Source organism: Sus scrofa, chromosome 13, assembly GCF_000003025.6.
Source record: "Sus scrofa isolate TJ Tabasco breed Duroc chromosome 13, Sscrofa11.1, whole genome shotgun sequence".
Taxonomy (NCBI): Eukaryota; Metazoa; Chordata; class Mammalia; order Artiodactyla; family Suidae; genus Sus; species Sus scrofa.
In genome coordinates this window covers 151,242,104-151,269,741 of record NC_010455.5, presented here as the reverse complement: position 1 = coordinate 151,269,741, position 27,638 = coordinate 151,242,104, and the positions used below count along the sequence as shown (strand labels likewise).

At 37.7% G+C, this 27,638-nt stretch overlaps 1 protein-coding gene across 1 annotated transcript in view; it reads left to right on the top strand.

The window, feature by feature from the left end:
- Positions 1-27,638, top strand: part of HHLA2 (HERV-H LTR-associating 2) — a 144,343-nt gene that overhangs the window by 28,583 nt on the left and 88,122 nt on the right. The window contains exon 3 of the mRNA XM_005670246.3: positions 19,966-20,028. The gene's annotated coding sequence lies outside the window, so the exon portion shown is untranslated. The remainder of the gene's footprint in view (positions 1-19,965; positions 20,029-27,638) is intronic.

Sequence of the window (27,638 nt, the reverse complement as noted above, 5' to 3'; positions counted from 1 at the left end):
TCAGTAGAAAAACAGAATCTACCAAAAAGAGGTACAAAAGGACAATTGGATGTTGGAACAGAATGTCATACTCATGCTATTGAATAGGCAAGCAGGCTTAGGTGAGAGAAGTCAATGTTTTGGGGAAAACAGAAAGCTTTTGTGAGCTGATAGGTCCAGGCACTCTGTACTCCTAACCTCACCTAAGATCTTTCGTCCAAGTAGTAAATTTTTTTTCTTTATTTTCTTTTTAGGGCCGAACCTGCAGCATATGGAAGTTCCCAGGCTAGGGAACTGGAGCTACAGTCACTGGCCTATGCCACACCCACAGCAACATGGGATCCGAGCCTTGACTGCAGCCTACACCACAGCTCATGGCAAGTTCAGTTTCTTAACCCAATGAGTGTGGCCAGGGATCAAACCTGCATCCTCATGGATCCTATTTGGGTTCACTAACCCCTGAGCCATGAAGGGAGCTCTGGTTTAGTCCTTTTTATTCAGGTCTAGTAGTGGCTAGACATGACCCCCCGTTAAATAATGTGACCCATGGTTTTGCAATAATAAATAAATATTTCAAATTGGAAGGAGTTCCCCTTAGCTCAAATTAAAGATTCAATGTCGATGAAATGTTTTACTTTCTGAGAGTTTATGGACAGAAAATCTCTAGGTGTTTATTTGCCAAGGTGCCAATTTTGGCATAAATCTACATGTAAATCAGTGGGTCTTTTGCTTTAATTCTGGAGTCTTTAAGGTAGTGTTTGGAACATGCGCCTACCAGCTTGTGATCCTTCATCATCTGGAAACCTATGAACTAAGATGACAAGTTATTAATTTCTCACACCCTCAACATCCATTCCTGGAATAAAGGAAGGATAACTGGAACAAATAATCCTGTTCAGATTGGGAAAGAATGGGAAATTTGGGAGTCAATGGCAATTTTAAGATTACCTTGGGAATGTGTTGTGAGAATCCTTTATGCTGTGGGTGAGGGATGTTTCTAATTAGAGCTCAATTCTATTTTGTCGAAGGGACTTCCAGATTCATTGTTTTCCTGGGTCCTTGGCTTCAGTTTTGGAGAGTTTCTCCTTTCTCCACTATCTTCTGTGGCTACAGTTGAGAACACTGGAAAATATATCTTCCTTAGAGATTAAGAAGTTTTCTCGGTTTATGCTCTTAGGGCCAAGAATCATTTTAAATTTCAAATAATCATCACATTTTTGTCTAGTCTTGTAGTTGTTTAGATTAAAACTACAAATTTAATTGGGTTCTCATCAGTTTGATTCCATTCAGCAGCATGTTCCAGTTGATGTCCACAATAATTTTCAAGACTGGACTAAGTTCAATTAAGTACACAGCTTGAACCTATAAGGATTGGTGGGAGAATCATAGCCTTTTATCTTTTTGCTGAGTCATTTTTGTCTTTTTAAATGATGTAGTGGATGCTGTAACCTTAATTAGATCTACGCTCTGATAACTGAAACCATTCAGAAGTTTTCACCTTCAGCCATGTCCTTGATTTGGTTTTTGCTATAAGGCTAAATTTTAATAGCCTCTGGTGGGGGGTTGTCAAAGGCTTCTCATTTTTATCTTTTACCAGTAGGGCCTGAGAAACATTGCCTTTCCCAACCCTGCAAGTGCTATATTTTCTGGACCTCTCTGTTCCCTTTTATTCTTTCCTATAAACCAGACAACTCTTTTCCCAAGTTAAATGACCTAATTTATATTTTGTTTGTTAAGAAATATATCCAGTTATTAAAATTCTCTTTTCCAACCTCTTCCCTCAGAGAGATAAGTTTATTAAGCATATATATTACATACCTTCCAGGTGTCACAAGTGTCAATTCAACCAAATGTTTCACCACTGTATAACAAGGATTGTTATTCTTTCAGCCTCCAAATTTTATTTTCTTGCTACATAACTCCTAGGCCAATGCCAAATAATTTGAAGTTTTTGTTAGGTGACACTTCTTTTTCTAAATACTTTCTTGTATAATGACCCAGGCACTCTTCTCTCTAAGATGGGTGACTACTATAGCAGATAACTGTGAAGTTCTGATGATTATGGACTGTTTTCCTCTTGTTACTGAATTAGAAGGAGGGGGCCATAAATTTGTTCATTTCATCTTAAGGTTCAATATTTCTAAGACAATTACCAAATATGGTGTTCAAGTAGCACTAAATAAGTATAAAAATCTAAATCATCAGTTTCTAAAATTAATATATTGAGTATTTCTTTTCCCCCTTGCTATAGTTGTCGCAAGCTTGAGGATATTTCTCATATGATTTGCCTTCTTGCCTGATCCTTTCACACAGGTATAAAGAATAAAGGGGTAACTTGGTATTACGTGTCCTTGGTCAGAATATGCTTGCATAGTCAGAAATTTTCAAGGAATTGTGTTGAGGCCACTCAGGCTCTAGCTTTGTGGGTTTGTCCTTTCAAAGCATCCTTGAGGAATTTTAGACACATATGTATTGAAGTACCAATTTTGGGGAAGGTAGAGAAATGAATGATGCTCCTCTACCCTGGGGGTTGGAGTGGGCAACAGACTCTTGAGTAAGGCTTGAGGGAGCGACACCAGATTCATGTTTAGAATTTGTTGAGCAATAGGTCTCAGACCCATTCAGCACTGCCAGAGCATAAGAGGTGGATGAAGAGGGTAAAGGAGTCTAGAAAAACTGGAGAGAGTCAAAATGACCCTGAGCTAATCACAGTATTGAGGTTAACATCAAGAAGACTCAAATTCCCCATGAACCCAGGTGGTTAACACCTAGTCCTTGGGTACCAGAGTATCAGCTCTAGAAGATTGGAAAATGGAAGAAAGTGACCGCATAAAAGAGAAATGTAGGCTAACTCATAGAGCAGGGGTTGCAAACTTTTCCTCTAAAGGGCCAGACAGTAAATACTTTAGACTTTTTAGGTTATATGTGATCTCTATCATATGTTCTTTTCCCCCTCCTCTCCTAACTTCTCTGATTTCCCCTCTTCCTCCTTCCTCTTCTACAACTCTTTAAACATATAAAAACCATTCTTTGTCCCTGGATCATGCAAAGACTATATTTGGCCTAAGGGCCACTATCAGTTTGCCAGTCTCTGGTATAGAGCGATTTGTCCAAATATCTGTAGGACCATGGATACTGGGAAGCTACAAGGAAGGTGAGGGGGGCATTTGCAGGGAAAATTCATGTCCTATGATGTATTCCTTATTGGTCAATATCTGTGCTAAAACACCAAATCCCTAGGCATTAGCAGTTATGTATAAAAAGATGCAGATATGCCTTTTCACCACACAGCTGAGGGAACATAATTTCTGAAAAAGGATGAAGAGGAGGCCTGAAAAAAACTCTTTAAATAGGAATTCAATTAAATGATTTTGAACTGGGCTGGAAATAATTATTGAATTGGACCACTTTTTCTACTGCTAATCAGAAGTGGGGCTGCAGAGCTAAGATGAAATTGGTTATAGAGATGGTTTTCAATTATATTCTTAACAACTTGACTTTTAAATCTATACCTGATTTACAAAGATGTTTAAACAACCACCAGTGAATTTGTACAAAGTGGTTAAAAATAATTGGGTATTCCAAGATAATAACTACCTGTCATCAGAGGTTTGGCTATACATAGAGAGAAGGGAGTACAAAAATCTGTATTCACAGACTAAAAGAGGTCTTGAATGTATAATGTGTAAGAGACATAAGATGTAATTTTTAAATAGTGCATTTGAGAAATTTTCTAGACTTTAAAAATTGGGTACTTTTCAAACCAATTTTGACAACACCAACCTTACTGAAAGATACTATTAAAGTTTACTTATTAGGAAAAAATTAACACTATCTAGGCTATGAGAAAAAATGGGAAGATTCTGAGTATTGGAAACATTTAAACTTTTAAAGCATACCAAAATTTCAGCTATAAAAATAAATTTAAAAATGGCCCCTACATTTGCTCTTTGTGATTCCTAATGGAAAGATTTGTAGAACAAAAAAGTCCTAAAATCTAGAGCTGATATTTAGAAAGGGTTATTTGGTTCTTTTAATGCTTTGTACATTTTAGCTTAAGGAGTTGGAGTAATCATGCCCACCTTTGGGGCAGATAAATTTTTACATAGCTCTTGCACAATAATCCTGGGAAGAGACCTAGTTCATATTTCTTTGGCCTTTACATCTCTCCTTTTGAAGGTATTACTCAGGTTTTTGCATGGTACCTGGAAGGCATGTGCCAGAGCAGAACTATGTATAGGGTTTGAGTCATGATGCATGGTGGTATAGACCAGGTCAGGGCTCATGGAATCCACAGGACAAAGATCAAAAGGAACCCCAAGGCTGGTGTATATCTGTTGAGAGAGTGTGTTTATACCAATTTCTTGATGTTTTTGCTGTTTTTAATTCCAAGGCAGCCCAAGTCTTGCCCAATTCTATCCTGCCTTTGTGGTTAGTGCTTTAAATATTGGACATAAGACTTAAAATTGGATTGCATGTTATTTTTCTCTTGGTCCAGTGTTCAGCAGGACTATATTCATGGAATGACCTGGGAGTTTTCAGAAAGATTACATCCAACTGTTTCTCAGAGGTGAGTTAATTGTCTTGGCATAGTCTCCCTCCATGGGATAAGCAGGGACTCTGTTAGGCGGTCTTGTAGTAGATGCTAATGGGAATAATTCTGCCCTGATAAGTTTCTAGCTTGTCCTGTTATCCTCTGTTTGCTCAGTCTTTGGGCAGTGGAGAGTATGACAATTAATGGTTCTGGATATTTTGTTCAGATGATTTGATGCAGAAATATATACTTTATTCAGTTGTCTGCTTTCTCTGAGGATCCTGAATCAGCAATTGACTTGCAGTTGACTGTCATTTTAAGGTCTCTAATGGTTGTAACTTTCTGTTAAGAATATTTCCATTTTTTACAGAGAACTGAGGATTAATAAGGACAGTGAAATTTCTGAACTAGGGACAAGCCTTTCATAAACCATGAATAATTACCCCCCCCCCGCCCAAATGTCTTTCCCTATCAATGTATAAGGCAAATGTTAGGTTGACCTAGGTAGAAATCATGAAGTCTTACAATCTTTTTAAATTATGCCCACTGCAATTGCTATGGCTTCTACCATCCAGGAAATAAATGTTCTATTGCTACTGCATATTCACCTAAGGAGTAAACAGTTTTTATAAGATTTATTTGGAGATGCTCAACCAGTCCTATCATTCGTAGTTTCAATCTGTATTATCTTTACAGTTTTTTTTCAGCATTAGGCTAATTATAGATTGAGGCATAAACTAGGCATTTCTCCTCTTATCCTAGAAAAGATTTTACATTAATATTTAATATCAGAGGTAATTTGTCCCAATTGTAATTAATTGTATCATGAAGGATTTTAGCAAGTTCCTTTGGAAGTTATCTGGTGATACCAGCCATCCTTCTTTGATTTCACAGATCTTATTTTCATGAATTTTAAAACTTGATGATTTCCATTTTTGCCCAGATTTTGGGGTCTAATTTTATGCTTCTATTGTGGACTCCTTAAACTTCTACATGATTTTTTTCCCTTTATGTTATGAAGAGGGTATTTGTATGAGAATTTTAGTCAAAGCAATATATTAAGAATGGTAATCTGCTTTGACTATCTCATTTACTGTAGGTGTCTGTCTTGATGACAGCAACTTTCTTGGGTAGAAAATCTTTTGTATAGCTTTTCAAAGTTGTAAACTACTGAACTACTAATGAGCTATTCCAAAGGCATCTCAGTGGTGTGTGTGTGTGTGTGTGTGTGTGATATATTGGCAATTTAAATTTAACATGCTCCTTCTGTGAGCACAAGTTCAACCACTTTAGCTGGTTTGGCATCTGTTTGGGGTTGGGTTTTACAAGAAAGTCTAGAGCAGTTAATGCATATCCATTACCCTTCACTTTTAAGATAAAATCTATCAATTAAAGTCAGAATCTGGTATGGGCATGTCCAAAATATCTCTTCTAGAGTAGACACTTCTTAAAGTATAGAAAAAGAATGATGAGGTTCTCTTTCATTATGTAAGGTTAACCACATTGCTGGATTAAGAATGTCAAATCAGAAGATACGAAAATGAAGGGGCAGAAAATACCAATATTTCATAATTAGTTCAGCGTCAGCAAAAAATACTAGATGTTTTCATTTTAGCAATAGGGACTGTGTTGCATGTGGTATCATCAGCTTTATACATGACTGTGTTCAGAACCTGAAAATAGGAGTTCCCGTCGTGGCTCAGCAGAAAAGAATCTGACTAGAATCCATGAAGACACAGATTCGATCCCTGGCCTTGCTCAGTGGGTTAAGGATCCAGCATTGCCATAAACCAAGACAGATCCTGAAAACAGATGTCAGGAAGAAGTTACAAGTGAAAGAGCATCACTGGAAAGAAATGAGCCTGTGAAATATAAAAGAAAAATGGGCAAAGGAGTGATGAGGTATAATTTTTAGACTGTGATGAAGTTTGATACTAGTGAAAGAAGAGAAAGAAAGAGAATTAAGACCAAAGTGCCTCAAACTAGGTAAATCTCAGAGATAAGTCATCCGGTCAACCCAGTAGGGAGCTCTGAATAGATCGCCCTTTAAAGAAGTCCCACGTTGGGAAAAGTGGCCAGGACCTTATACCAGAGTGACTGAGCACAACCTGTCTGGAGAGATTGTGTTCTCAATTTAAATGCTATGGCAGATCTCAAAAGCACAGCCCTTAGGAGTTGTCAGCTAACTGTACTCCTTGTGGCAGGTTTCCTCTTTACAGGAGATCCTAATGGAACATTACATTGCTGTCACAATCTACACTTGCACTATGCAGATCCATCGATCATGAGTTCAGGAAGCAGCTTCTCTAGGTTTTTTGCGGGCCTCTCTTTCAAATGGGGACTTCAAGGAAGGGTATAACTGTAACTTTACCACTGCAGTTGATCTTGTGGCTGTAATTGATGAATACTAGTTGACAGCCCAGATTTCTTGGACTGTATTATTATAGAAAGCCATATTAACTGAGGATGTCGTTAACTGTCCTTTAGGCAAACTTGTAAAGGAAATTTTGCCTGTTATGAATGGTGTTCTGATTCTCATTCCTTATTGGATAAAAAAAAGGTTAAATCCATAGCTGCATTACCATGTACCTGAGACCCTCTTAATCTGCTCTAACAATGATACCACACCCAGCACAGTGACTCTAGGGGCTACTGGTTGAATGAGCTTGTAGTTGTGATAGACATTCTCCAAGATACATTCAATTTCTCTAGGGTCAGAGTGGCTAATTAAATGTAGATATATTAGGGAGCACCACCCTTGTATCCTTTTTGGAATGTGATATTATTTCATGTTTACAAATGAGGGTTATGCTGGCCAACTGACAGATATGTAAATCCTGATTATACATTTGAAGCCTAAGAAACTGATGATGTGTAGTTCCACAAACCAAGAGATTGTACTGTTAAGTCAGTGTGATCTAACAGGAGCTCCTTGATTCTGTTCTGTGGGTATCGATGTCAATGAAGACCCTATGCTCCATAGTCCTTGAAATGCCTGGGTAGTTCCCATCCCCCTGTGTTGAAGTAAATGGCCATAATTCTCATCAGAAGACGACTAGGGCAATCGTTACAGTACATACCTACTATGGTTTCACAAAGTCCTTTGTCCTGAGGACTCAGCCACCTGTTTAGTCAGTGAGTTCCAGGTCTTAAAACTGATCAAGTCCAAAATTAAGCAAAATAATGTGACTTTTAGATGAGATGACCACATTCAGCTTCCTGTTCTTCCATTCTCACCTTCTTTTGCTTGTATGTATTATAGTGTCCTCACTAACTGCTTGTTTCTTTTGTTTCTAGAGATACTACAACTCCCTGTGGGCCAAGCCTCTTTAGCTGCCCTCTAAACTTGCTGGTTGTTAAGGTAATTTAGGTCCCTGGTTTGGGTATCTAAACAGCTCTACCTCTTCCCTATTATTCTCCATTATCCCTATTGCTATTCATGAGCCAAACCCTGAGACCACCTTTCCTACTTTTAGCCCTGACCTCAAGAGGGGAGAAAACTGAACTTTTTAGAGATGCTGGCACCCTTCTCTCCAGCACATTCCTAATGGTCTTATTTTCTGGTCAATCCTTTGTAACATAATCCTGTGGCAGGTATTCTTTCTGGCCTCATATGGTATATCCATTATAGCAAGCCCACTCTCCTGAGCCTTTTGATCTCTTTCTTCACTCTCTGTCTCAGCAACTCCGGCAATTTTACTTTGCAGTGTGGGCCAGCATTTCCCTGGGTTTCTAAGAAGTATCCTAGCAGCATGCCACACCAACCCTAGGGTCAAAAAATCATCACATGCCCCCAATTCAATAAACTCATTTATCCAGTCTTGTGCCCTTGGTCAAATATCCCAAAATCATTTAGAGTGAATACACCCCTTGTTTCTGTTAGTACAAGCTAGCTAATTTTTGCATTTACTTTGGGATCTAACAAGTCTGGCATAACCCCAGCTGGTATATGCTAAGATTTAAGTCTAGTTTTCAGCCTTAAAGCCAGGAGACAAAATGGTGGCATTTCTTGATGTGGGCAAGTGTCTTCCTATACTAGATCAAAGTTAGTCTTTAAAAGGGAGGGCTGGACCACTTTTCTATCTGGCTAGGGTGTCCACAGAGTCATAGTCCTCAGGGACACCTATCTAGACACTCTCCTGCCATGTTTCCCCAAACATATGGCCTTGTCTTTGGCATAGTAGCCTCTGTCTTGGATGAGCTTTCACTACTCTTTGAATCTTTCCAACCTTAATGATCAGATTTGGAGTTTGCTCCTCAGCTGTATCTGCTCTCCTTGTGAAGACTATAAGAGCCTCTTTGTAAGCTACTAAACAGGCCCTCTGGTGCTCACATTTAGTTTTGAACTTTTTGACTGCCCTACAGTGTCTCACTTTCCCTCTTGTTCATTAACAAAACTTAGCAATAATCAATCAGTTCTACTTTCCTGATATGTATTGTTGCCCTTCTTATCTTTTAAATGCCTAAATAGTCACTACCGATGAGGGTATCCTTCCATTGGGATGTTTTTCTTGTCCTAATCAGTGACCCTTTTAGCAGTTGGGCCTCCACCTTGTGCCAGGGAGTATGCTTCACATACTACTCAGGATGGAGTCCTTCGTGCCAGTAGCTAGTGACTGAATCAATCCCCAAACCCCATGTTACCACCTAACCTCTTAGACCAATCAAGGTACTGGTTGTGTTAGCCTGATCTTTTAGGAATCAGTCACCAAGACAGAGAAATGCATGAGGTTTATTGGTAATGTTTGTGGCTCAGAAAGAGGAAAGTAAGGAGGAATAGGGAAAGCCTTCTGACAGTGATGGAGGCCTGATGTTTATGAGATAAGGCAGAGAAGGAAGGCCGGATTGGATTGGAAGAGCATGAGAATGAAGTGCAGCTTTGAGCGTCTCAATGAGCCTGTTAAAATATTCAGCGCAAAGATTGCATCTCACATGCTTGCACTGGCCAGAAATACCATATTTTAGTATCACTGCTTTTTAAGTCATTGGTTGGAAGCTATTTGGGGAGGGTTATCTTTGGCTCAAACACAACAACAGATCCTGAAGATGCTACAGCTAGAGGTGGTCAGTGGCTTGCATTCCTTGTTTTAGGTTTTCCCTTAAAGGAAGATCTGAGCAATGTACTTTTGTACATTTATGGTGCCAAATTAGATATGGGCTAGACCTTTATTTCAGACCCTTTAACTGGGATCATTTCCCTTCTCTTTGAATAACATTCATTGGAATTTACTTAGTTTTTTTCTTTTTGTTGTAAAAATGTTTTTTTCAGGACGTATTTTGCTCAGAATGTCTTTAGGCATAGAATGATGTTATATGTATAACATTTCTCTGTCTTCTACCTTCCACGATATTCTCTTAAGAGTTCAACCATCATTCTAATTGCCTTTAATTCATAGACTTTCACTTCTCTCTGTTTTAATGATCTTTCTTCAACATTTTTGATGTGTCAGTGTTTATGTTTTTGTTTTTTATTTTTACTGCTTTGGATTTCTAGGAAATCTTGGCTTTTTAACAAGTGTAATAAATTATCAGCTACTATCTATCTCTTCCTCAGGCTTTCAAATCCTTTTGGAACTCCAACTAGACATGTGCTTTGTTTTTCATTCTATTCTCTGTGTCTCTTGCTGTCTCTCTTACATTTATATATCCATCCTTCTGGGGTGCATTTTGAAAATGTTTTTCAAATTATACTTCCAATGTAGACTGAGCAAAAATAAAATTAGTCAGCTTTTTCATTCATATTCTGAATTTTATGTTTTATACACTGTATTCTTCTTTTCTGTATATTCTGTTTGGTTGTGTTTTAAATCTCTTAGTTTTTGTCCTTTAAAATCTCTTGTTCCTAGCTCATTCTCAAAAAAACTCATTTATTTAAACATATTTGCTTTCTATTCCAATTGATAATTCTGATATCTGAAATATTTGCAGGTCTCTTTCTGCCAGTTCTTACTCATAATATGTTTTCATTATTGTGATTTCATCTTTTGGTATATGTATGGAGATGCTCAGTTTTCTTGGAGTTTCATCCGTGCAAATTCTTAGAATTCTGGGTTATTGTTAAGTTCCTAAAAAGCATTGGTATTTTCTTTTCTTGGTATTCTGGAGGTACAACTAATCCAGGACAATTGCAAATTAAATTCTGTGCCTGGGGTTTCTGTGTACCACACAGGTAACTTGAATGTAGGCAGTAAACTTAAGAAGTACTTTATGTTTGTGTGTTTTCTGGGAAACATTTGTTTTCTTTTCTCGTCACTTAGCACCAAGTTTAAAAAGGCATATTTTCTTGATGTCATCTTTTTAGGTAGTGTTCTTCCCCCCTCCCCTTATACTGTGAAGGAGTCAAGCTTTTCTGCAGTGATTTTCTATTAGACTCCCTAACTAGACAGGCTGTAAGATTTAGTTCTTCTTCACCATACAAGCTCATAGAGAAGCAGCTTGAGAATCTCTAGCGTTCCGTAGAAACTGACAGATCAAGAAACTGATTTGGTGCCTATTTATCCAGCATCCCTGGTTTTAAATAATTTGAGGGATTTTTCATATTCCTTTATTTTGTATAAGTCTGTTGCTGCTTTATAGAAGATTTTTAAAATATTTATGTTCATTCTTTTAGGTTCAGTTTGGTAGGATGTTTAGAATTTTTAGTTTACTATACCTCAAGAACTATAAATACTGATAGCTCTTTATCTATTATGTGTTTTATGGAATCTCATTTTTTTTCAAATGTTTCTTATTTGAAAGTAAGAATACATATTTTGGTAACTGGATACTTGAAATAAAGCCAATTTTCAATAAAAATCTAACTTGCCCAAAAATACTCCTGGGGGGGGAAGAACTCCCTGTGGAGGAAAAAAGCGAACATGGTCCAAGAAGAACTTGTTTGTCCCCCAAATGTTTTCTTTTTAAAAGCCAACTTGCTGCTTTCCTTTGTTATGTAATACAATCTTGATGTTAACAAAATTTTATCTCTTTTTATAGCATAATTTCTTCTGCTTTTAGAGGTTTAGTGTTTCTGTTGATCTTCTCTCATCTTCTTTCTATCCTCCCAGAGTCAAAACTCGAGGTTATTTTTAATGCTCTTATCCTAAGGTAGGATTCAATCTATTGGAAAATAGAAATATGCATTTATAAGGTTCCCATTTACATTGTTTTTTCCTGTGAAAGACACCGAAGGACTGAAAGTTTTTCACTGACCCCTGCAAGACCTTAACCCTGATTCTTCCTTCTTCACCTCTTACTAAACCCAGTTGTCCACCAATGGCTGCTAAACCACAGTCCCTTGATAAGTCCCTGTAATTTGTCCTGTGATGAACATAACCTCAGTTTTCTCATACCTTTCAAGAACTTGAACAATGAAATTTGACCTTCCTTAATGTAGCCTGTAAAATCTTTAAGTATCTTTTCCCCCTAGAACTTTCCACTTGAGCAGTCATCACATTGTAATTTTTAAAATAAATGCCTGACTTAACTCCTTTTGTTTCTCTTTTCACACCCTTTTTGTTCAATAAATGCTTCTTAGTTAACCAGGTAATGTGATACCAGGGTGATAAGGTGAATTAGTATGATCCTGTCCTTAAGGAAGCCTTGCAAAAAATTATATAGACAAGTAAATAGTTCCCATGTGAGTTGAGACATTCTTTGCATCTGCTGGTAATTGAAGAAATAGAATTCAAGTTGAGTAAACTTGGGCCTTACAGGTGAATTGGAGAAAAGAATATGAGGGTCCATCTGACTCATCTGGAGATGGTAAATCTGTTTTTCTGGGGATGAGAGTTCCTTATGTAGTATGCAGAGACAAAATACATTCTCAGGGAGGAAGACACCTTCATCACATAAAATAAGCTGCTCTTAAGGAATTGCATCCTTCAATGCCCTTCCAAAGTGGAGAAGGAGATTCTGGAAAATTTACAATTTCTAGGAAAAAAAAGGGGTATGTCAGAGTTAGATGGATTCATTTACTGTGTTTAAGGATATATATATATATATTTTAAATAGACCACTAGGGTGGCAATAAAGTCAACATATCTGAGGTTTCTCAAAGCACATGAAAGAATCTTCACCTTCAGATAATTTTGACTTGTTACAATCTGGAAGCTGAGCCAATTAACCTCAGGGTTATTGTCTTCAGCTCTAAATAACTATTTAATAACTTAAAGAAACTATCATTGTGTACTCCATTGTTACAGAGGTCTAAAATAAATTAAAAAACAGCATTCTTCACCCAATAAATTATATGCTTTGAGAATGTTACAGTTTAAATTTGTGCATAGTTCCCATCCAAGAATTTAATGAGGGGGAAATAAGACTCTCTATTTGTACATTGTACTAGCTATGTCCTTATATTGCTATTTTATAGTAAAGGGAAGCCTGGTTTGTGACTGCTGGAATAGAGGCCTGAGTTTTCCCTTGTGGTGGCTATATGTAACTCCCTGATACAATACTGCTTGACTCTGCTGGCAACTAGCTTCTCTTCTGTTTTGCTGGCCTCACTATAATTTTACTTCACCCTGCTGTGAAACAGTGGGGAAACTGGGAACACAGACAGGGAAAGTCCAGTGATAATGGCAGGATTGTTGCATTATTGCAGCAGTGTGCCTTTTTTGGGGGGTAAAAGGTGAGGATATCATTCAGAAGAGAATGCTGGCATATGTAAGCACTCTGTTCCTGTGAGATAAATATCTGCTGTCATACCCATTCTGTTACTAAGGAAATGGCCCTATTGCAAGAGAACTGGCCCAAAGGCCCTCTTAAAAATCACAATAATACAGGAGGAACTTACATTTGAGGAGAGATTTGAGTGTCTACTACAGACTAGGGGCTTTATTAAGGACATCAGATTTCTGTACAGAGCAAAATCGCCAACCCCAAGGGGAGAAGTCAGGAACAGTCTTATTGTTATTGAGAGAACATGAGTGGTGGATATTGAGTCTCCCTGGAACTAGAAGATTCAAAGGAAGTCTTGTAAAATACACTGGAAAGATCAGGAGACTGGTGGCAGTTTCATTTCAAAGAGAAACAATCCAATATTTCAGTGTCTACAATGAAGCGAGCACATTTCAAATGCTCTTGTTTAATCTTATGTACCACCCCATGGGGTAGATGTTCCCCATGTCTCACAGATGAGGAAACTGGGGTGTAAAAAGAGCAAGCAGCTAAAGCTGCAGGGAAGGATGACCAAATGGAAGTAATAGTTTCTTTTCCCACTGAGTACAATAAAAACCCTAAACATTGCATGTAGAACAAATATAAGGCTCTGAAAAATAGAAGGAGGAAAGACAATAGGCTAGGAACCCCAGGGCCCAAGGAGCTACAGTGTGGAGAATTCTGTGGGTTTTCTCTTAGCCTCATCTAGCCTAGACTTGAAGCTGAAGAGACTGGCAACCAGAAATGCCAAGAGGCAGAGACCAAAGGGCTCAAACAAAAGACTTCTCTCTCTACTAAAAAGGTCAGAAAGGGAAAACCTAGTGAGACAGAAATCTTATAGATAATAACTTCCTTCTTAATATCAAATATCTCAGAAAAGTGGTGGTAGAGAGCCTAGACTTGTGCCATTTGGAGGCTGTTAGGAAGTACTATGCCCTCCCACAGGGGTGCTGGCAGAGAAGGCTGAAGGGAACCTGGGACTTGGGTCCCTCCCTAGAGTATGAAGAACCTTGTCCTCCCCAGGGACTGCCTGGACTGCCACTCTGACTCTACAGTGATGAAATGCATCCCTGCCTTTCCCTGCTAAAGCTGTTGTCAGGAAAAGCCAACTAAAATACAGTATAAAAATAAGATATAGAGTCTCATAAATTAAAAACAGTTGCTCTGCAAAAAGTCCCTGTTAAGAGGATGAAAAGACAAGCTACAGATGGAGAGAAAATATTTGTACACCATATATTTAACAAAGGACTGGTATCTAAGATATATAAAACATGCTTAAAACTTGAACAGTAAAAAGTCAATCTGTTAGAAAATGGGCAAAAGTATGAACAGACATTTCATCAGATGGAGTATATCAGAGTATATCAGATGGTGAATCAGCATGTGGAAAGATATTCAACATTTAGATATCAGGGAAATGCAAATTAAAACCACAGTGAGGTATCACTACATACCTGTCACAATAGCTAAATAGTGACAGCACCAAGTGCTGGTAACAAACAAACAAACAAAAAAACAGTGACATCAAATACTGGTGAATATTTAGAGAAATTGGGTCACTCATTTGCCAATGAATCACTCATACTGCTGGATGGAATATAAATGGTACAGCTATTCTGGGAAACAGACAGTTTCTTAAAAAAACTAAATAGCCAAGCAACTGAAATCTTGGGTATTTCTCCCAAAGAAGTGAACACCTATGTTCAGTCAGAAACCAGTTCATAGACACTTATGGAAAATTTACTTATAACAGTCCAAAATTGAAGTCAGACCTGATGGCCTTCAACAAGTGAAAGGTTAAACCATAGTATCCATGCCATAGAATACTACTCAGCAATGAAAAGGAATGAATTATAAATACATGCATCAACCTGGATAAATCTCTAGGGGATTATGCTGAGTTTAAAAACAACCCTTTATTTATGTTTTATAGTTCTAAGCATATAAATCTTTGACCTCCTTGGTCAGGTTTATTCCTAGGTATTTAATTCTTTTGTGTATGATATTAAAAGATACTGTCTTTTCATATTCTTTTTCTAATATTTCATTGTTAGTGTACAGAAATGCAACTGAATATTAATCTTGTGTCCTGCTGCTTGGCTGAATTCGTTGATCAGCTCAAGTAGTTTTTGTGTGGAGTCCTTAGGTTTTCTGTAAATAGTATCATGTCGTCCAAATATAGTGACAACTTTACCTCTTCTCTTCCTATTTGGATATCTTTTATTTCTTTTGTTTGTCTGATTGCTTCCAATACTATGTTGAATAAAAATGATGAGAGTGGGCATTCTTGCCTTGTTCCAGATTTTATCAGAAAGGCTTTTAGCTTTTCTCCATTGAGTATTACATTGGCTGTGGGTTTGTCATAAATGACTTTGATTATGTGGAGATATGTTCCCTCTATACCCATTTTGGTAAGGGTTTTAATGAATACATGTTGGATTTTGTCAAATGCTTTTTTTCTGCATCTATTGAGATTATCATGTGGTTTTTGACTTTCTTTTGTTAATGTGGTGTATGACATTGATTAATTTGCATATATTGAACTATATTTATTGATTGAGAATTCAAAGAAGTGGAAAGATATCCCATGCTCCTGTATTGGAAGAATTAATATTGTTAAAATTATCATAATACCCAAAGCAATCTACAGATTTAATGTGTTCCCTATCAAATTACTCATGACGTTTTTCACAGAATTGGAACAAATGATCAAAAATTTATATGGAACCATAAAAGACCCAGAATTGCCAAAGAAATCCTGAGGAAAAAATATGAAGCAGGAGGCATAACTCTCCCAGACTTTAGACAATATTACAAAGCCACAGTAATCAAGATAATGTGGTACTGGTACAAAAACAGACATAGTGACCAGTGGAACAGAGTAAGAGAGCCCAGAAGTAAACCTAGACACCTATGGTCAATTAATATTTGATAAAGTATGCAAGAACATAAAATGGGAAAAAGACAGTCTCTTCGGCAAGTGGTGCTGGCAAAATTGGACAGCTACATATAAATCCAACTAGAATACACCCTCATACCATGCACAAAAAAAAAAAATCAAAGTGGCTTAAATTCTTAAACATAAGACAAACATCTATAAGAGAACATAGGCAAAACATTCTCTGAAATAAACTCTACAAATATTTTCTTAGGTCAGTCTCCCAAGGCAATAGAAATAAAAACAAAAAGAAACCAATGGGACCTAATCAAACTTAGAAGCTTTTGCACAGCAAAGGCAACCATAAAAAAAAAAAACAAAAAGACCTACTGAATGGGAGAAAATAGTTGCAAATGAGGCAACTGACAAGAGCTTAATTTCCAAAATACACAAACAACTCATACAAATCAACAACAACAACAGTACAACCCAACCAAAAAATGGGCAGAAGACCTAAATAGCCATTTCTCCATAGAAGACATATGAATGGCCAATGGGCACATGAAAAAAATGCTCAACATCACTAATAGAGAAATGCAAATCAAAACTACAGTAAGGTTCTATCTCACACTGGTCAGAATGGCCATCATTAATAAGTTTATAAATAACAAATACTGGAGAGGGTGTGGAGAAAAGGGAACACTCCTACACTGTTGGTGGGAATGTAAATTGGTACAACCACTATGAAGAATTGTATGGAGGTTCCTCAGAAAACTGAATTTAGAACTACCATATGACCCAGCAATCTCACCCCTGGGCATATATCTGGACAAATCTACAATTCAAAAAGTTACATACACCCATATGTTTATAACAGCACTATTCACAATAGCCAAGACATGGAAACAACCTAAATGTCCATTGACAGATGAATGGATTAAAAAGATACAGTCCATGTATATAATGGAATACTACTCAGCCATAAAAAATGATGAAATAATGCCCTTTACAGCAACATTGATGCAACTAGAGATTATCATACTAAGTGAAGTAAGTCAGAAAGACAAATACCATATGGTATCACTTATATGTGGAATCTAAAATATACCACACATGAACCTATCTACAAAACAAACAAATTCACAGGCTTAGAGAACAGACTTATGGCTGCCAAGGGGGAGGCAAGAGGGAGCAGGATGGATTGGGAGTCTGGGGTTAGTAGATGCAAACTATTACATTTAGAATGGATAAGCAATGAGATCCTACTGTGTATCAAAGGGAACTCTATCCAGTCTCTTGGGATAGACCATGATGGAAGGTAATATAAGAAAGGGGAATAGAGAACCCGGAAATAAACCCTGACACCTATGGTCAATTAATCTTTGACAAGGGAGGCAAGAACATAAAATGGGAAAAAGTCTATTCAGCAAGCATTGCTGGGAAACCTGGACAGCTGCATACAAAGCAATGAAACTAGAACACACCCTCACACCATGCACAAAAATAAACTCAAAATGGCTGAAAGACTTAAATATATGACAGGACACCATCAAACTCCTAGAAGAAAACATAGGCAAAACACTCTCTGACATCAACATCGTGAATATATTCTCAGGTCAGTCTCCCAAAGCAATAGAAATTAGAGCAAAAATAAACCCATGGGACCTCATCAAACTGAAAAGTTTTGCACAGCAAAGGAAACCCAAAAGAAAACAAAAAGACAATTTACAGAATGGGAGAAAATAGTTTCAAATGATGCAACTGACAAGGGCTTAATCTCTAGAATATATAAACAACTTATACAACCCAACAGCAAAAAAGCCAATCAATCAATGAAAAAATGGGCAAAAGACCTGACTAGACATTTCTCCAAAGAAGATATACAGACAGCCAACAAACACATGAAAAAATGCTCAACATCGCTGGTTATAAGAGAAATGCAAATCAAAACTACCATGAGCTATCACCTCACACCAGTCAGAATGGCCATCATTAATAAATCCACAAATAACAAGTGCTGGAGGGAGTGTAGAGAAAAGGAAACCCTCCTGCACTGTTGGTGGGAATGTCAACTGGTACAGCCACTATGGAGAACAGTTTGGAGATACCTTAGAAATCTATACATAGAACTTCCATATAACCCCGCAATCCCACTCTTGGGCATCTATCCAGACAAAGCTCTACTTAAAAGAGACACGTGCACCCGCATGTTCATTGCAGCACTATTCACAACAGCCAAGACATGGAAACAACCCAAATGTCCATCAACAGATGATTGGATTCGGAAGAGATGGTATATATACACAATGGAATACTACTCAGCCATAAAAAAGAATGACATAATGCCATTTGCAGCAACATGGATGGAGCTAGAGAATCTCATACTGAGTGAAATGAGCCAGAAAGACAAAGACAAATACCATATGATATCACTTATAACTGGAATCTAATATCCAGCACAAATGAATATCTCCTCAGAAAAGAAAATCATGGACTTGGAGAAGAGACTTGTGGCTGCCTGATGGGAGGGGGAGGGAGTGGGAGGGATCGGGAGCTTGGGCTTATCAGACACAACTTAGAATAGATTTACAAGGAGATCCTGCTGAATAGCATTGAGAACCATGTCTAGATACTCATGTTGCAACAGAAGAAAGGGTGGGGGAAAAATGTAATTGCAATGTATACATGTAAGGATAACCTGATCCCCTTGCTGTACAGTGGGAAAATAAAAAAAGAAAGGGGATATGTATGTGTATGTGTGTATATATATATATCTATATATACAGATATGTATGTGACTGGGTCACTTTGGTGTACAGCAGGAAATGAGATAACATTGTACATCAACTATACTTTACACTTTAATAAAAATAAAAAGCCAACCAAAAAGTAATATACTATCTGATATAAGACATTCTCAAAGTGACAAAATTCTTGAGATAGAAAACAGATTAACAAATGCCAGGGGTTACATGGGATGAGAGGAGGGAGGCAAATGTGGCTAAAAAGGTCAATATGAAAGATCCTTGTGATGGAAATGTTCTGTATCTTGACTAGATGAATATCAATACTTGTATTGCTACAGACTGAATTTTATCCCCCCCAAATTCATAAGTTGACATCCTAACTAACAGTACCTCAGAATGTAATCATATCTGGAGACTGGGTCTTTACAGTGGTACCTAATTTACAATGAGGACGTTAGGGTGGGCCCTAATCTAGTACAAATTGTTTCTCTATAAGAAGAGGAAATTTGGACACAGACATGTACAGAGGAAGGATGTGAAGACACAGGGAGGGGATAGCCATCTCCATGTCAACAGAAACCAACCTGAGAACACCTTGAGGTGTTCAGCTCACCTGAACTTTAGCTTCTGAGGCCAAGAGGTCTCAGAAGGATCCAACCCTGCTTGACAACTTGATCTCAGACTTCTAATCTCCAGAACTGCGAGGGGATAAATTTCTGTTGTTTAAGCTATCTAACATGTAGTACTTGTTATGACAGCCCTAGCAAACTAATACAATAATTAGATACTATACTACACTTTTGCAAGATGTTACCTTTTAGAGAAAATGGGTAAAGGGTACATTACATGGGATCTCTTTGTATTATTACAGCTGCACATTACTCTACAATTTATCTCAAAAAGTGAAAAAAAATACAAAGTGGTTCTGAGATTCAAATGCAGATCTTTCTGTTGTTAAAGAGCTTATACTAAAATATTAACACAAACTTTTGACACAGTCCTGTGTCAGAGGACTGTCAATTCTGAGGCTGAGTCAGAAACCCAAATTATGAATTCAGGCTTAGATGATTAACGTGGGTGCTGACCTAGAGTCTTATTGGTGATAGGTCAAAAGTAGATTTTACACTGAGGTTTTCTGATTTTCTTTATTGTGGATCAATTCTTACTGTTTACTTTCTTCCTTATAGAAAAGACTCTACCTCACAGACTCATACCTTAGAGAGTGACCTCAAGTTCTGTTGCTTTCATAGGTAAGTAAAACTACCTCACTAAAACTTAAAGGTAATTGACACCACACAGTGTTCTGTGACTTCCCAAAAGTCATACTCTTGTAATTTTGAATGTAACTACTTCATAAAGATTAGGAATATACCGCTTTTATAGATATTTTTGGTACCACACAGATGCAAAATGCAAGCCAGTTACATCGGGTCCTCAACTGAAAAATAATAATCTGAACTAGAGAAATAGAAATCTGTTTCCATGCCTAAAAAAATAAAAATCCAAAAGACAAAAACTCTCTGTTGAATTTGGGATGCTTCTGTCTGTTTCTTATGTGGTAAGGCATTTTTGTAAGGATTTTCAGAGGTAATTTTAACTTTGTGAATATTTTGCTTTATATGCTGACTTTAGAAATTAACCTCCTCATAAAATCCAATCCCACTTTGCTATTTTGACACTTCTTTTGTCTGAAAGTATTCATTAACATTTCACGTAATTGCCCCATTTCCAGAGCAAGTATATAATTTCCTACAGAGTGAAGATTTCATAATGCATATCCAATAAAGTCCATCCTGTCTGCCAGTAGTCGATGCTTTGGTCTTACCATGGACTTCAAAGAGATGTTTCTACTGTGGATTCTGTTGAATCTTGTTGGCCGTCTGTACTGTTAAAAGGTGACACCAGTAGTTGGTATTTGTAATGTGTGGTATTTGTAATGTGTAATATTTCCTCAGTCATTGTTCTCTTATGAACTTCTGACTCTTTACCGAATATATACTGCTAATGATTATGGTTAAGTCAACATATAGGATTTTAAGCAAAATTGAGTAGAGTACTTTCCTTTCTTTTTACCAAGATGGTCATGTGAATAGGACTCTAATTTTGATAATATTGGAGAATAGGGAAAGCCATGATAATGTACCTATGAGAACCTACACTCTAGTGGAATAAGAAGTCAAAGGGCTTATTGAAAGAAAGGTATTTTACTTTCTGACTAAAGAATAAGTTGCACAGAACTTCAAGAAGAATTTTTTTTTTTAAAACCAAGTGTACATGTTGGTTTTTTCTAAGGAATTAAAAGCAATCTTGGAAACAGGAGTTCCCATCGTGGCACAGAGGAAACGAATCAGGCTAGGAATAATGAGGTTGTGGGTTTGATCCCTGGCCTCGCTCAGAGGGTTAAGGATCAGGCATTGCCGTGAGCTGTGGTGTAGGTCTCAGACGCAGCTTGGACCTGGCATTGCTGTGGCTCTGGCGTAGGCTGGCAGCTATAGCTCTGACTAGACCCCTATGCTGGGAACCTCCACATGCTCTGAGTGAGGCCCTAAAACGATAAAAGACAAAAAAAAAGAAAGCAATCTTGGAAACAGATTTCACATTATTATTTTTCAACTGAAGTGAACTGTCATTATTTTTATGTTTAAACAAACTACACTTTAAATGTTCTTTAAAATTTTTAATGTTTTTAATCATTAATTCTGGCATTTATATGATAGTAACTGATACCTTTTCAACATAGACTTTGAAAGAAATAGACTCTGTGGCCACGCTATAAGACTTTATTTGTGTTCCTTAGAAAAGCCTTGGGAAAAACTCTGTTTTTCCACAGTGATGAATGTTTCAGCCAGTATATCTAAGATCTGGAAGCTGGGTCTTTATTTCTTTCCTTCATATTTATAACTTCACACCTTGCATTTCAATCTTTAGTGACAAGTAATCATGGCAATGTTTACATTCAGGCTGCTTGATTTCTGGTATTTGTCAATTATTATAAAATGATCTTTGTTGGCTCTTAAATCAGAAGCGTTGTGGCTAGCTGATCTTATAGTCTGCACTAGCTAAATAGAACTGTTCCTTTTGTACTACTACTTATACTTTGATTTGTCCTTCCCAAATCAAAAATAGTTTAACATTCAGCAGTTTGTTTTTCTTAATCCTGTGCTGATATGTGATGCTGATAGCAATATGGTACTTTGCCCAAGAGATTTCATTCAATTTTTGCACAGAAACAAGCAAATATGAATAACCATGTTCCTTCTTTATAAAATTAGTGGAAGCAACCCCCCATTAATGCATATATGTATATATAATTATAACTGATAAATATCGCTATTACTGCTATTATAAAAGCTATAAAGACATCACCCTATTTTCTTCCATGAGACTATTTAATATATCTAAGAAGCCATAAGGATAAATATTTTACTCTTTATTAACAAACATAGGATGAAAAGGAGCTAGTCAGGAAGGTTTATAGATATGGAACTCTATAAACTGATCTTCGAAATGTAATTGGGTAAAGATATCTGCAAAAGAGCAATTTATGTATTTCTCTTCATGTTTACATATACATCATTCTTCTTAAAGAATCACTACCTTAAAAATAACCACAATTTCCCATTATTAAGCACCAATGTGTGCAAGGTTTTATATAGAACTTGTTGAAGTTATACTTGGTACTCAAATATTAAATCTTATAACTGTTGTTTGTGATTGTAAGTGGAAAAAATGAGTATTGAATTTTAGGTCTGGTGATTAATAGGTAATAAGAAGAAGGAACCAGAAAATCAATATAATGTGTTTATAGCATGTTGAAACTTGGGTTCCTCCAGAAAGCAGAGCTTGAGAGAAATCTTTCATTTTAAGTGGTTGATTTTGGTGAAGGGAACCCAAATGGTGGAGGGGCCCTGAGAAGAGTGAGAAAAGGAGAGAGGTGAGCTAACTCAAGGGTGTGTTCTGGAGTCACTATCCCTGTGGCAACTGGAGGCTTAGTCCTGGTGGGGGTGCTTTAAGGAACCATGTAGAAGACCCTTCAGAACTGTTGCCTGCCAACACAAAAGAGAGGAGTAACTCAGTCCTACAGGCGAAAATAGCACAGAAGGGTTTTAATTTTCTCTCCTTTGGGGTTCTCTCTAGGAAGCAGAGAATCGTTGAGTCAAGCAAGATAGACTCAGAGAATATCTGAGATGAGGGGCTGTCAAGGACCCCCGTGTGCTGCTAACAGTTGATTCAGCAGTGGTCAGAGTCAGAAGTGGTGGTGGTGGGGGCGCTGTTGGAACATGAGAGGGGAAAGTGATGCCCATCTTTGACACTTATTTGCTAGATGCATGACTTGTCACACTTAGTACCCATTTCTTAATCCTCAAAGAGGGGGTAAACTACTCTGCCTGTAGTTAGGGTTACAAATCCTTTCTCAGGGTTAAGGATTTGTTTTTACAAATTGCACCTGGAAGCAATTCAAATGATAACCCACCACAAAGTTGAAAATAGTTGAGTCTATTCTAGACCTGAGACATGTAGAAACACAGGGAAAACAGAACAAGGGGTCACAGAAAAAAATCTAGGACGACACAAGAAGCCTCTGAATATGATGTTACAGCTCTGTAGCAACCAGGGACCAGGCCAGGAAGACATGCACAAATGATGACAGACATCACATTTAATATCTAGGGAAATAACTGTGTGAATATAACAGATCAAATTTTCTACTAGCTGATATTAGGAGACCGTTTCTTGTTAGAAATAAGTATTGATTAAATATTGATTTAGCAAATGCCTAATATATAATGCCTTGTCTGCTCTCTGACCAATTTAAGATCGTCTTCATTTTAGTCATGTCTATCTACCCCCTCAGCTTAAGAGCTCAAATTCACTTTCTTCTTCAGTGTTTTGAAATTGAAAGACTCCAGCCAGATTGTTAATTTCAGCCATTTTTGATCTCTGAGGATTCAGCCAGTAGCTACTCTTCCATTCTCAAGTTACATGACAGTTATACTTTTATTTCTTCATATTTCTTCAGAACTTTTGCAAATTTAATAAGTGTTAAATACCAGTGTTACTTTAAATTCTCTTCTGAGCCTTAGTGTAGGTGCATATGCATGATAGATACAATCAATGTTAGCAATATTCCATCTGCCATTTCTCCTCTCAGCAACTTGAAGACATTATAGAGGAACTTGGCAGAGGAGAACCCAAACTGGTATGTACTTGAATTGGTAACAAATCTCAAAGCCTAGCAAGTGAACCTCTGCAAGCAGTGGCCCTATGGACTTCTCTAATCTAGGTTCCTAATAGCTCATCCTACTTCCTTTCAGGTAGCCCTCCCTGGAGACATTGGGACAAATACGTCACAGTGGAAAGGTACATAACCTAAATCTCTTGACATATAATCTTGACTTGTGGTATGAATGTTGAGGTAGCTTTCTCTGTGACATAAACCTCAGAGCAACCGTTATCTCTCAGCTACTGATATTCTTAAATACCTTAATTCTATTTTTACCTCGGCTTGAGCAGTCTCTGCATAATAAAGATCTTTGTGTGTCTATGGTATTTCATCTTAAAACTTCAAAAATGTTCAAAGAGTATCTAGTTCTTCTATTTTGGGATTCTGTGAAAGTCTGTTCTCCCCATGTGTGGGCTTTAGGATCTGAGCTATTTCCTTAAACTAATATTAGAGTGGCTGTGATGTACCAGGAACTACATGGCCCAGGGTATTCAGAGGTGAAAGCTGGAATTGCCCGCATCTTTAAAGGAAGTCCCAATTTGATCTTATTTCATAATGGATCTTATTAAATAATGAAAAAACTTGGCCTGGGTGACAGTGGGGATCCTGGGAGGAGAGGTGTGACCTCCAGTTCACCTTCCGGGGGTAGAAAAAGGCTCACCACTGAGGTCTACTGAGTAGAAGAAAGAGGACAAGAAAGAGAGGGAAGGAGTTTCCCAAATGTACCCTGCCCTTTCCTCCAAGTGTCTTTGTGTGGCAGGAGGCTAAGGTGGATGTGGGCAGCAATGAATGAAGGCTAGAAAACTAGTCAGGTCCATAGGATCAAGGGCTTCATATGCCCTTTGGTCTAGATAGAAGGGTCCTGTTGAAGTCCTGTTGAAGAGTCCATTGTCTGCATGAGGTAACAAGTAAATACTGACCACCTACTATGTGCTTTAATGTAGTAGGCACAATGCTGATTGTTGGGGATTACAGGGGTGAGGGAAGCATGGTCCCTAGTATCTATCACACATGTTCTTGTCAGAAAAAAAATGCCCAGTAGCTATAATAACAATATGTGATATGAAAGCATAAAGGAGAGGCACTGTGAAGCTTTCCCCCATGGAGTTCGAGGAAGTCTTTACAAAGAAAGCTATCCTCTGAAGCCGAGTTTATTAATCTTGGGCATTCTCACAACCAGAACTGCAGTGGGAATTGTAGGTGTGGATAAGCTATGCCTCTTTGTAGGGCTGTGGCTCTTTTTCATGGAACTGTCAGCACGCACTGCAATCAGTAGCAGAATTTTCTTTATGACTTTGTGGCCAGCTAGATAAGCTTACCCTGGGCCTGGAAGTCAAAGATCAGTTCTCCCACCCCACCCCTGCACCATCCCCACCCACTGCCCTAGGGTGTTGCCTGAATCAGAGGCTGATGGTGAAGGCTGGCACGCAGAGCATGGAAACCCGAGTGCACTAGCTATTCCCCTACATTTGCTATAACTGGGCATTCTGATTTCTGGATTTTAAATATCTGTATTGACCCTGATCTGGGTGGGGTTTACTTTGAAAGGAGTCTTGCCTAACATCAGTGGTTATGTACTAAGTAACCAAAATACCTTGGACTTTGCTCTCTGATTCATACTGCATTTATCATCGCACCTTAATTCAACCTGCATTTGTATGGACTACTTAGTGTTTAACTGGAAGGCATAAATTTCTAAGATAAGAATTTTTTTTCTAAGTTGTTTATCCCTAAAACTTAAAATAGGACGTGAATGTGTCAAACAATGTATGGTTTTACTTAATGGTCTTATTTTTCCACTAAGAAAAATATCATGACTGGTTATATAAGTTGATTTAGTGCAAATAACCACAGTACATTTGTGCAAAACACATGCTTAATATAAGGTTGTCTTGAGGAATCATGCTGAAATAGTTTAAATAATTTACCAAAAATGAGAAAATGCAAAGGACAGAAGTCCTAATGTTTTGATAAGATGGTGAAGGAGGGATGAGAAATGTTTGCTTTGAAAAGTATTTGGGGAAATTTATGTCTGAGGGTATATTTTTACTTCTAATTGTTCATGTAGTTACACTACAGAGGCTTGTTATCTCCCCCAAGGATACATGTTTCCTCCAGTGTCAGGGAAAAGAAACAAGGACTGTGGTTTGATAGCAGAGTCAAATGATCTTTGAATTCAAAAATAAGAAGCTTGGAGTTCCCATCGTGGCGCAGTGGTTAACGAATCCGACTAAGAACCATGAGGTTGAGGGTTCGATCCCTGGCCTTGCTCAGTGGGTTAAGGATCCAGCGTTGCCGTGAGCTGTGTGGTGTAGGTTGCAGACATGGCTCAGATCCCACATTGCTGTGGCTCTGGCATAGGCTGGTGGCTACAGCTCCGATTAGACCCCTAGCCTGGGAACCTCCATATGCTGCAGGAGCAGCCCAAGAAATGGCAAAAAGACAAAAAAAAAAAAAAAAAAAAAAGCTAAAGTCAGTTAGATAGTTATACTGTTACAAGGCATAGTCATTAAGTAAATCTCACTTTTAATGCCTAAGAAAAGATTCAACAAATTAAGATTTAATTTTCATTATGTTTTTATTATTTGGGACTTGGAACAATAGAAAGAGGTACTAAAAGACAATTCAGGAGTTCTGTGTTACTCGTACCTGACAAAGAAATCTTGAATTTCCACGTTTCCCATAGACTTGCAGGAAATCATTTCTGTCCGAAGTAAACTGGTGTCATCCCCCACATTTAAAAGCATATAAGCATATTTTTAATTAAAATATGTAACTAGGTGTAGTGGTCAGGATCATGAAGTCCAAAGTCAAATAATCTTTGGTGTGAATACCAGTTCCCTCATTAAACAATTGTGTATTTTTCTCTGAATTTCCTAATGTGTAAAATGAGGTAGACAGGGTGCCCAGAGCTTGCCATGAAGAGTAAATGAAATGCATTAAAGTGCTTAGTGACGTGCCTGGTGTGTAGAACATGATCAATAAATATTAATTATTATTATTTCAGAATATAAAAATAAATGACAATTTTCTAATTACATTATAACATGATATTGTGATATATAATTATATAATACTGGGTGTCCTAAAAGTTTGGCAGTTGTTAAAGTAAATTAGAGACCTTAGAGAAGGGCTCTTCCTGGCTTCAGTCTGTGGCTGCCCAGAGTGCTATCTGCTGGTTTGTGCTGGGGAAGGAACTGATTCTTGAATTCACTTTTCCTCCAGACAATCAGAGGAGACCAAAGCTGTATGAATATTTTGACCAATAACGGGGGATCCTGGGTGGCTCCTCACTGCTGTGGTCAGTAACAAGGTATACATTGTACTGTAAGTCATTATAGGTATCTTACTTTCTGAGACTGGCCAATCAACTTAGAAATTCCCAGACACTTGCTGGGGAGTGGAAACTTTGTTCTAAACTGTTACATGACAGCATCCTATTCTTTGAGGCTTTGAATGAATATTTGCAACTGACTTCCAACTCTAGACATGTAAAGATTTCCCCAGCAGCAGCTCAGGTGCTACCAGAGTGCCCAGTTACTTCCCGATTTATTTTAAGCCCCAGAAAGACCAAATAGCCTACTCGGGAAAACTCCGGTCTTTCTCAGACCTCCTCCAGGTGAGGTTGGCCCTTGA